The sequence below is a fragment of the Colossoma macropomum genome, unplaced genomic scaffold (genome assembly GCF_904425465.1).
Source record: "Colossoma macropomum unplaced genomic scaffold, Colossoma_macropomum, whole genome shotgun sequence".
NCBI lineage: Eukaryota > Metazoa > Chordata > Actinopteri > Characiformes > Serrasalmidae > Colossoma > Colossoma macropomum.
In genome coordinates this window covers 179359-191974 of record NW_023494828.1, presented here as the reverse complement: position 1 = coordinate 191974, position 12616 = coordinate 179359, and positions in this window count along the sequence as shown.

The following is a 12616-nucleotide window of genomic DNA, read 5'->3' as shown; positions in this document are numbered from 1 at the left end:
AATTCAAGAGATTTCTAAGACTATGATGGGTAAGAATTGTCACCGGATAACCCATTGTGACAGATGATGCCTTCTCATACATTAAAAAAACTCCCACCAGTGCTCTGTAGCACAACAGTAGCCCCAGCTCTACTTCTGAATAAGCAGTAGAATAATAAGAGATAGGTTGAGGATTTGTCCCCGTACCTGTTGGCTGACAAAGAACTGCACATGCATATTTACCCCCAGTAGAAGTGGACACATATGACAAAAATTCTTAGAATAATCCGGAAGCGCTAACGCTGGAGCCTCTTGTAACCTCTGTTTGATTGTCTCAAATGCCAAAAGGCCATCCTGTGTCCAGGAAAGGTTACAATGAAGTTGAGCATTCCCAGTATCTTTAATCATAGCTCTCAAAGGCCCTGTTAGACTAGCATAATCCTCTACCCATGCTGAAGAATAGCCAGAAATACCCAGAAATGTCATCATCTCTCTAACTGTTCTGGGCTTAGGAGCCTTGCGAATAGCTTCTGACTATCAGAAATGCTTCTATGTCCTTGCGTTATTGTCTGACCCAAATAAATTACCTTCTCCTGACAGTACTGCAACTTCTTCAGAGAAACCTTGTGTCCCTTTTCTGCCAGTATCTGTAATAATTTAATTGAATCCTTAGACATTTTTCCTCATCTGGTGAACAAATAATAATGTCATCCACATACTGTACTACAGTGCTTTTTAATAGCTGATCTATCCCTGCCAAATCATCCTTCAATACTTTATTGAAAATGTGAGGACTATGTTTAAATCCTTGTGGTAATCTCTTATACTCATAAAACTATCCATTATATGTGAACCCAAATAAACCCTGACTTTCTATGCTAAGTGGAACACTGAAAAATGCACCACATAAATCTAACACTGTGAAATGTGTCGCATCTGGAGGAATTTGAGCTAACAAAGTATGCGGATCCGGCACTTCTGCTGGAAAATCAGCTACCACTTCATTCACCGCTCTCAAATCATGCACCAGGCGATAAGAATCATCTGGCTTCTTCACAGGCAACAAAGGTGTGTTACTCTGAGGATTCTGTGTTATCTTCAAAACATCTGCTTTCAAAGGTCCTTCAATCTGTGGTTCAATCCCTCGGATTGCCTCTTCTTTCAGTGGATACTGGTTCTTCCAAGGAGGTTTGACTCCTGGTCGAAGTTCAACTTTCACTGGTTGGGCTGACTTCACAAGTCCAATATCAGTACTATGCTGAGACCACAAACATTCTGGAACTTGTCGCAACATCTCCTCTTTCATAGAGTCTGAATCCATCTTAACACTGCAAATTGACTCTTGTGTCATCTGCGTAGTTTGTGGCTGTCCCTGTCCTTGAGCAGAAATCATAATCTTAATAAACCGCTGATCCTTACTCCTCCAGATGGCAAGATTCTCTTTCACCGGTTCAAAAACAGCTTCCTCTGCTTCTACCATCATTTCTCCTATGTGCTTCTGCTCATATTCTTCCGACACCAACAAAGTCACATGTGGCACGCTCTTCTCAATGTCGAACACTTTATCCAAATAATCATCTCTATCTATCTTCATTGCTGCTCCTTGTGGTCCCAAAATTATGCAGCAATACCGAAGTTGAACTTGCTTTGGTTGACGATTCAGCCATTCCTCTGAGTTTGATTGAGCAGCATCCTTGAAATACTTGAGCGTGCAGTGAAATGGATACTCTGGAAGCTTCGCATCAGGCATGTTTGCTACAAGAAACTTCTCCCACAACTTAGCTGGCTCAAAAAAATCTGCACTCAGATTTCCAATCCAAAAGACTGAAGAAGCTTCAGTCTCCATTGTCATCAATAATTGGTGTGCGATATCATTTGGCACTTCCACCAGACAGCCATCTGGTGTACACTTCATTGTACAGTTCAATCTACACAAAGCATCTCTTCCCAGAAGTGCAATAGGTGTATGTTCCGATACCAGTATAGGTAATGTAGTCTTCATATTTTTATAGCAGAGCTCACTTGGTTCTGTGAGAGGAATCAGGTGTTTTACTCCCTCAAACCCGATTGTCCTAATCCATTGGCCAGACATGGGGAGATGTATAGCATCTTCAGGCCGAATACAGGTGAAAGCAGCTCCGCTATCCGCCTTCACTTCCAATGGTCGATTATTTATCTTCACCTTTATTGTTGGATCTCTCTCCGGCCCTGACGCTACCAGCTGACACCCCCCTCTCAGGTCCTCCGGGCACCTCTAAAATCCTGGTTCCGGACCCCTGTAAGGGTTCACCGGTCCTCCGAATGGCCTTGGTTGGCCCCTGAAGCCTCCTCTGAAATTTCCTCTGAAATTTCCTCCTGGTCTGTTGCACTCACAAGCAAAGTGGCCAAACTGTCCACAATTATAACACACTTCTAAAGACTGTTGAAAATTTGGATTAAACCTTCCTCCTCTTCCTCTTCCTAAATTTCCTCAACCTCTTCCTCTTCGGGTCTGCGCTTGACCAAAAATTGGCTAAGGTAAGGCAGCAACTGGAACCACTGATGATGGCTGAAACAATTGGGGCTGAACCTGATTTGACTGCGGATGTAGTAATGGTTGATTTAGCAGAGACTGACTCTGTATAACCAAGGCCTGCTTCTTCTCCTTCTTCTTGTTATCCCCTGTTGTATTTGGTTAAGTTTTCTGAGGGTTTCTTGGTCCTGTTCTTTCTGGTCATGTTCCTTTTTCCTATATAGCTCCACTTGATGGGCTATGTGATTCGTATAAACACCCTTTACCATACTTCCTAGACCAACCACCTCTGTCAGTTTACTCCTCACTGGTAGGGGCAGCCCCTTCTGTATCTTGGCTTGCAAGATTGACTGCTCCATTTGATTCAAATCCGGGTCATTTCCTGTAACATTTCTCCATACTTGATGGGCTCTTGACACATAGGCCCTCGGGTTTTCTTCCTGTCCCAGTGGCTCAATAAGAATATTATCAGGATGTACATTTGTCGGAAATGTGTCTCTCAGCGCTCTCCACACTCGACCTCTATTTGCAGAAAACAGCTCTGGATCATTCACAGCAGTCCCCACATATCGATTAAGTCCAGCTTTCTGTAGAATCTCTTCCATGGCTGGGACTCCAAGGAGGTTAGCCAAAAGTCTCTTAATATCTCCTATTGCGGGCTGTGTTCCCACCATGATCTCTTCCAACTTCGAAATCCAAGGATGTGCTCCATCTTGAAGAGTAGGTAACTTCTCAAGTATATTGGACATATCTGTGTTCTGCCAAGGCTTGTACTCCAAGCTCTGTCCTCGGATAACCACTGGACACATCTTCTCGTGTGTCCTCCCTTTCCTTGTGCATAATGCATACTTCACATCCAATTTTTGGGAGCCTCCTTTCCGCAACTCTTTCTTCTGTATTTGCAGCTCCTTTAATTGGTTCTCCAGTGCTTTTCGGCTTTCTGGTTTAATGGATTTATCCAAGTATGAAAGACATTGATCTATACTTCTCTCGACCTCTCTTAAAGCTCTCTTTTTATCCTCTTCTATTCTGGTACTGGAAGCCGCTGGAAAAAACCCTTTCGAAGACAAAAGACCCTCACTCTCCGAATCTCCATCATTGTCTCCATTCCTGCTTGTTAGAACTGTCATGTCCTGAGTTCTCTTTCCTCCATGTTTTATCTCCCCTCTGTTCCGCTCTCACCAGTATTCGCCTGACTGCAGGGTCCTATCCTCCCATGATCCCTTCCAGGTCACTTTGATCGCCATCATCTCCAGATTCCATCCTCCTGATCCTCAGTTCACCCTTTGTTTCCAAATGTGCCATTTTCTTCTTACTTTTGGAACTTGGATACATCTTTATAGTTGTTTCCGCTTAAACCATTTCAATTATCCGGTCATCCTCATCTCTGATGCGATATTCACCTTCCTGGCTGATCACTGGGAGCTGGGGATAGATTTCCTCAATCTCCTTCTCATAAGGTGGTGGTCTCTTTACTGGATCCGTATGTGAGAAAGGTACTTTAATTTCTGCCACTAATTTTTCTATTACCTTTGCATTTTCTCCTATTTCTTCTGCACCTCTATCTCTCTTATCTTTTGCTGCTTTTATCCGTTTCTGTCCCTCATTTTCAAACAACTGGAGAATACCAAGTTCTAATTGTCTCTCTTCTTTTTACGTTTTTTTCCCCTTTTTACCCTTCTTTTGATCTGCCTTATATGTGGACACAAGCACCTGAATTGTTTTAACTACATCCGCATTAAGGGTCCCCTCCACTGGCCATGGTTGGTCAATTTCAGACCAACGCTTATGCCATTTCTCCGATATTTTTGCAATGCCTTTAACTAAAGGATTATTCTTCTGCACTACATCAACAGGAGTAATACATACATACATCCTCTAAACCGCTTATCCTTCTGGGTCACGGTGGGGTGCTGGAGCCTATCCCAGCTGTCATTGGGCAGAAGGCAGGATACACCCTGGACAGGTCGCCAGTCCATCGCAGGGCAGACAGACATACACACACATTCACACCTAGGGGCAATTTAGCATTTCTAATTGGCCTGACTGCATGTTTTTGGACTGTGGGAGGAAACCGGAGTACCCGGAGGAAACCCACGCAGACACGGGGAGAACAGGCAAACTCCACACAGAAATGACCCCGGGCACCCAGCCGGGAATCGAACCCAGGCCATTCTTGCTGTGAGGCGACAGCGCTACCCACTGTGCCACCGTGCCGCCCTCAACAGGAGTAATTATTTTCGAAATTTTACTGTCCTTTATGGACATTGTAACGGCTCCCTTATGTTCCTTTATTGTAAATTAAGACTAATTACTAAAATTGAACTACTTAAAACTATTTTAATTACTTCTCCCTTTCACTTTTTTTTCTCAAACCACTAATTTACCACATCAATAAAAATTAAAGAAATTTGCCAACTTCAAAGAAATCGGAAACATATTAATATAATAGCAATTCACAAAAGTAAATCCACCTACAATATTGACTAAACACACAAATAATCTGCCTTATTGTAAGTAAAATTTCCTCAAATATCCTGCAAACAAAAGAAAATCCAATCCTATATAAAGCTCCAAGTAATCACGCACCCACAAAGGAACAACTATCACCACATGTGTTCCTATTCGCAGCAAAACACTCACCTATTTATCACCCAATGTTCACACCCATGCACCTCAAATCATCAAATAGTCTCAATATTAAATCCCCAGTGTAGCTCAAATCAGAATAAACCATGTACAACCAATAAAACTCACATTTGCAACTCTAAACAGAGTTTAGACCAAATAAGCACATTCCATTAATTAAATGCATTGATCAGTCAGTCTGTTGCCAAACCTCTCTTTTTTTAAAAAAAAAACAAAAAAACTACAACATATAGTATCACATAAACAAATAGTTATACTCCATCCATCCATCCATCATCTAAACCGCTTATCCTTCTGGGTCGCGGTGGGGTGCTGGAGCCTATCCCAGCTGTCATTGGGCGGAAGGCAGGATACACCCTGGTCAGGTCGCCAGTCCATCGCAGGGCAGACAGACAGACATACACATTCACACACTCACTCACACCTAGGGGCAATTTTAGCACGTCCAATTGGCCTGACTGCATGTTTTTGGACTGTGGGAGGAAACCGGAGTACCCGGAGGAAACCCACACAGACACGGGGAGAACAGGCAAACTCCACACAGAAATGACCCTGGTCACCCGACCGGGAATCGAACCCAGGCCCTTCTTGCTGTGAGGCGACAGCGCTACCCACTGCGCCACCGTGCCGCCCAATAGTTATACTCTTTAACCCCAAATAGTTATACTCTATTAACCCCCAATAGAGAAATATTCTTATAATAGCCTATAAATGAAGCAGATCATATATATATCAACAATAATGACTTTAAATCACTGTGCATAAATATATTTAAATGCAGGTACTTGTCAAAAAAAGAGTTTTGTGGATAAAACACACTGGCCTTAATCAGATTGGAGTCAGATGGGCATGCAGCCGTCAGCAGACCTCAATCCGTATCGGCACTGGAGCTGGCCTCCCCCCTTTTCTCTCCCTCTCTCTCTCTCCAATTCTCACACACCAGAGGAGGATAAAGGAAGAAACAGATCAGAATTAAGTATCAAATAAACGCACTACGTATTTTTAACAACACTTTAAGCAATCCATAATCCACCCATTATCTGCCAACACTTCATTTTTATCTATATCAAATGTTTTACTCCTTTAAACACTAAATTATCATCAATAAAGAAATTTCAGTTTATTTCACTCTAATAACACCTTAAAAACTTATCAAATTTTCTTTACCCATGCACACAAACATTCTCACTGGTCTCTCCACTCCTCTCCAAAATTATAAACGTCCTTCTTGAGGGCTCATAAAGCTTATCAAAGTCCCCTGAATGAGGCTCATGAATATTACACATTTATAAAAGTCCTCTTTTTCTGAGGCTCATAAATCTTAACAAATACAAAACGTCCCTCAAGAAAGCTCATGGATATTAAATAGTCGATATGCTTTTACACATTATCATCTATACATTCCTAAAGCCAGTCACACAGCTGGAACACCGCCAAAACAAACAACACACACACACCAGCTCCGCACACACACAGTAAGGGGGGCCAATCCCCCTCATACAGAAACACACAGCGAGCTCAGAAAACACAGAAGACAAAGAACAACATTTATCCTATAGCATGCTTTTTCCTGCCGCTCCTTTTTCTCTTTTCCTTCTAAATTTATGCTACCTTTATGAAGTGTGAATATTCAATAAAAAGCTGCTTCAGACACTGTTCGTCAACTAGTGTTCGAGTGGGAAGTTTACAATTGAATTTTCCTTCCACACCTCCAGTTCCTTTGAACTGACCCGAAATTCACCTAGTGATTTTCCAGGATTTTAGGCCCGTCCAAAACCGCCTCCCAGAGGGCTCTGGTCCAAATTTGTGGCTCCTTTTCTCTTTTAACTCATATAATCTCTATTCTCTTTACCTTCTCTTATTTCTCTTTAAGTCTTCTCTTCTCTATTTTCTTTAACTTCTCTTTTTCCCAATTAATCTAATTTCCCCCTCTAATCTAATTTCCCCCAGGGCCCTGGGCTGTTACTTTTCACTTTTTTTCCTTTTTTAACCTAATCTCACTATTTCTCTAAGCCAACTTTCACGCAGTGACTAATATACACATGTCTTACCGTTAAGAAGATAAGGGCCCAACCTTCATTAATCTCACATGGTGTTATTTAGCTCACCTTATCGTTACTAATTAGGCTATTTTACACTTTTACATCAGCTTTCCTTTTCTCTATAATACTCCCCCCTTTTCTTGTGGTGCGCACAACGCAATAAACCCCAACTTAGAACGGAGAAATACTCCAAACATCAACACAGCACGGCCCACACATAATTCTTTATGGTGCGACTAGACAGCAAACACCCAACAGCCTCAACGAAAAAAACAGCGCTCACCTGAATTGCCGGCTAGGTGCAGGAGTTAGTGCGCTAAAGCTGTCGGCGATGCAGCCAGCCACAACACGTCCGAAGTTCGTGACGCCAAATTCTTGTTGTTTCTTAAGTAGCGATGATGTGAAGATGCTGAAGAAGTCTCCGCTGACACTGTATTCCTTTGCATAAGATGTTTATTACAAAGTAAAACAGTATCACATCAAGCACTATAAAGTGCCTGAGAGAGGATCCGTGCCAATTCTCAAGTGTCCCCTCCAGAACAGAATATCCAACCGTTTATATAGGGGGCTTGTTGTTGAAAAAGCAAACTGAACATATGGCCCTTTTACATTGATCTCATCTATGTGGAACTAAGAGAGAGACCTTTGGAACAGGGGCCCCTTTAACGTAAACATTTCAAATCCTGCAGGACAGATAACACAGAGGACTTGAGACCTTACCTTATACTTACAGAAATTTAAGTGTTTTTACCTTCTTCTATAAAACTATTCTTCTAAATACACCTCACCTCCAATTGTTTTGGAGAAAAAGGTCTTAGGGATTTTTTGAGGATGGTTAACGCTATCAGAAAATCGGTATGGAAAACGGTATGGAATGATGCTGTTTAGCTTTTCGATTGTAAAGCATGTTAGCAATCAACTGGCACTATCCCTTCCAACAGATCGTGCAGTACATCTGGAGGAAAGCTGTTTCTGTAGAACACATTCAAATGTCACACCAAACACATTTGTCAATGCTTTGCTGCTTTTTAACTCAGCAATACAGCCACTGTGTGTGTGCTCTGGACTTCACAAACACACGCTCGGACGCGAGTGGCTGTCCCTTCGTGGCTTCTCTGCCTCTTTGTTTACCACGCATTTAACACACGCACGCCGGCGGAGCAGGAGGAAGCGCAAGAGGGGCAGACGCGCTGGGATATTATGCAGAACTAGGAAAAGATGCTTCAACCCTCCGCTCCCAAGTATTTTGCTCGCAAATGTTCAATCGCTGGAGAACAAAATGGACGAGCTGAATGCACGGATCAAGTTTCACTGCGACATCGAGAGCTGCTGCGTTTTAGCCCTCATGGAGGTGTGGCTATTCGCGGCGATTCCAAACAATGGCATCACACCGGCTGGCTTCTCCATCTACCGCCAGGACAGAACTCTGGACTCTGGTAAGGGCAGAGGCGGCGGGGTATGTGTTATGGTGAACTCTCGATGGGGAACAGATGGTTCTAGCCAGTCACTGCTCTCCAGCCATTGAACTCATAACAGTCAAAGTTCGACCCTTTTTTTGCCCAGGGACTTTAGCTTAGTCATTCTCACTACAGTCCACATCCCACCTCAGGCAGATAAGTCACGTGCATTGGAAGTTTTGTACGAGACCATTAATGGACTTGAGAACTTTCATCCTGAGGCTGTTTTTATTGTGGTTGGGGATTTTAACAGGGCAAACCTGAAAAAGGTTCTGCCCAAATACTACCAGCACATTAAATTTCCCACCCGAGGAGAACAGACTCTTGACCACTGCTACACTGCACTCAAGGACAGTTACAAACCCCTCACCCGCCCTGCCTTCAGCAAAGCTGATCACACCTCCATTCTTCTCCTGCCCGCATACAAACAAAGACTTAAACAGGCAAAACCAGTTTTCAGATCAGTCTATCAATGGAGTGAGGAGGCCATCTTCACACTTCAGGACTGCTTTGAATCCACAGACTGGATGCAGACTGCATGATGCAGCTGGCACAGACATCAATGAATACACTGACTCCATCACAAGCTACGTCAATAAATGCACTGAAGACATTGTACCAAAAATCAATGTCAAAACATTTCCCAACCAAAGAAACCCTGGATCAATGCTGAGGTTCGAGCCAAACTAAGAGCTCGGGCTGCTGCCTACAACTCTGGTGACCCGGCTAGCTACAAGAAGGCCAGATATGACCTTCAGAGGACCATCAGGCTAGCCAAAAGGAGCTACAGGGACAGAGTGGAACACTGTAAAAAAAGGTCCTAATTTTACAGGAAATAACCCTTAAATTTTTACATTAATTATGGCCACCAAGGGTGACTGAACTGAAGGAATGGCTGACTCTGGCTACTCCAATTACAACTAATGTGCCGGATTCGGGAGTGCTAGCCCACCACAGGTGATTGATCAGAATCACAAGTCCAAGTATAAGCTTGATCCCTTTATTGAAGGGTTTGCCACTACCACACAACTTGAACAGGGAAATTTCTGAACTCTGACGTACAATGAAATAATAAAATATGTGTGGGTTCCTATAAAGCAATAGGAAACACATACAATAATAAACATTAGGGAATTAACATGAAGTACAACAATATAAATGTCAATACTTAGTTTAACCACTAGATCGCTCTCGAACCTCATATAGCACCATAAGATAGAATAACAACCCAGGCAATTGTAGATATACAGAAACACAAAGATTCTCAGTACACACTACATAAACTAACGGCAATTTAGGACAATGCTCCTTCAAAATATGGACTTAAGCTCTGTTAGTTACAGGATTCAACAAGTTAATCAGGTAACAAATACGTGCACACATTAATGGATACATAGATGTGTAAACAAATATTCAGTTGCCCAGACTAACTAACTCACTTGCCCATGAACTAATAGTTGACAATATGTCAATTTGACTCGAACTCGTTGATTAGAGTTATTGCTCTGTCATTTAGCTGGCTATCATTTAGCTGGCCAGGCTTAGGCATGGGCTAGTCAGCAAGGGCAACTACAGAGGGATATGAAAACATACTTAACTAAGCTAGCCAGACCATACTGAAGACACATCATATATAATATTAAAGTGAAAACATCACAACAACACTACTTACTTTACATGCACACACACCAAAGGAAATAGATGCCGCAGCAGAACAACCCAACAAGTGTCTTAACTGGCTTATGTCCTCCTAAACGATTACAAAATGGACCGTACCAACTGAGAAATTGGAAGGAACCACCACAGAGGGGGGAAAAGGGGGGGTATTTTAACCAGTGACTAACTGTTTTCTGTCAGTCAGATCATGCAGCCTTGATAGGAGGATTGAGTGGCTCATCGTGTCAAAGTAGCTGCACTCAAGTCAAGTAGTAGAAGGATGCTAAGCGCACCAATATCGGCAGACACCAGGAGGTCATTAGTGACCTTTATTAAGGCAGTTTCTGTGCTATGAGAGCGACGAAATGCGGACTGGAATGGTTCAAAGAGGCAGTTAGCTGATAAGTAATACTGAAGTTGGCTTGCCACAGTTCATTCAAGTACTTTGGACAGGAAAGGGAGGTTAGAAATGGGGCGGTAATTACTGAGTTCTAGTGGATCAAGGCCAGGTTTTTTTAATTATGGGTGTGATAGCAGCAATCTTGTAAGCAGAGGGTACACAGAGAAGTTACTGACAAGAATTGTGAGATGAGGGACCAGGGCAGAAAGATAAGCTTTAGTTAAGGTTGTTGGAAGGGGATAAAGAGAACAAGTTGTAGTTTTAGAAGTAGTTACGGTGTTTATAATGGAAGAAGAATCAACAGGTAGAGAGATTAGAGGAGGGGGGGCTGGGGCATATGGGATGGACAGTCAGAGAGGAAAGGGAAGAGGTATTATTAGTAGGGGATAGCAGAAATCAGCGAACACTTTGCTTCATGGAGCGGAGTTCATTGGTATACTAGGGAGAGGAGGTGACAAAGTTAACAGTTTTAGATTCCCAAGGTGCTAGTGCATTAAGAGAGTCAGAAAGTGCAGTATTAAGCATAGAAGCATGGTCATCAGGAGAAGAAGGAGCAAAATCAGTAGGAAACACAGTAGAAATGGACTGGCTAAGAGTAAGGGGGTCGACAGACTGAATCTTATGGAATGAAATGGATCTTTTAGAAGAGCGGTGAGGCAGAGTCATAGGAGAGTCATAGGGGAGAAACTGAGCAAACAAGTGTAAGTAGCTCAGATAGTTCAGAAAAGAAAGGAGGAATAGGCTTTGAAGGGCTATAGAGTAATACTGCAATTATGGAATTGGGTAATTTCAAAGCAAGATATTCAAAAGAGGTTACAGCTGTAAGGCTAATTTCATTAATAATGATTTTACTGTTAAAAATTACAGCCAGACCTCCTCCTCGCCCAGAGGAACGGGGTTTACAAATCTATTTGAAATTAGTGGGAGTTGCCTGGTTTAAAACAAAAAAGTCACCAGCTTGTTGCCAGGTTTCGGTTAGGAAGACCATGTCAATCATATTATCGAGTATGCACTCCTGCAGCACAGGCGATTTACTAGAAAGAGAGCGGACATTCAAGAGTGCAGAAGAGGTGCCAGGAGCAGTAGGAGGCAGAGTGCATAGGTTACATAAATTGGCAGTACGACATGCAGCATAAACGACTGTACGAGATGCAGTCCAGAATGAACTTATATTAGTGCCTTCTGAGTAGTGGAAGGATCTATTACGATACTGTCTCGAGTCCCGGTGGACATAACGATGTCGGGACAATATACCTGCTTTACAGGCAGATACAGCAGCCGCTTTAGAGAGGCAATTGGAATTAATGCACCTATGTAGCTCAGAAAGAGTATAGTACACAAATCTTGGACTAACCAGAAACAGAGAATATAAACGACTAATAGCTAACAGCAGTGCCATGGAGGTTAACAGCTGCATTATTAAATAGGAGAGGTTTATACACAAAATTAACCAGCGAAATTAAGTGATTACTTGGCAAATCATTAGCGGTGAATGCAGCTTACGGTCAGCCGAGGAGCAGAGATGCGCAACAGCGGTGAGTGCCGCCGCAGTTAGCCGAGGAGCAGAGTAGTGCAACGTCGGTGAGTGCCGCTGCAGTCAGCCGAGGGGCAGAGTAGCGCAGCGGCGGTGGAGGCCAAAGGAGTCAGCTGAGGAGCAGAGTAGCGCAGCAGCGGTGGAGGACACAGCAGTCAGCTCAGGAGCAGAGTAGCGCAGCGGCGGTGAAGGCCACAGCAGTCAGCCCAGGAGCAGAGAAGCGCAGCGGCGGTGAAGGCCACAGCAGTCAGCTGAGGAGCAGAGTAGTGCAGCAGCGGTGGAGGGTGGAGACCACAGTCAGCCAAGTAGCAGAGTAGCGCAGCGGCGGTGAAGGCCACAGCAGTCAGCCGAGGAGCAGAGTAGCGCAGCAGCGATAAGGCCAAGGCA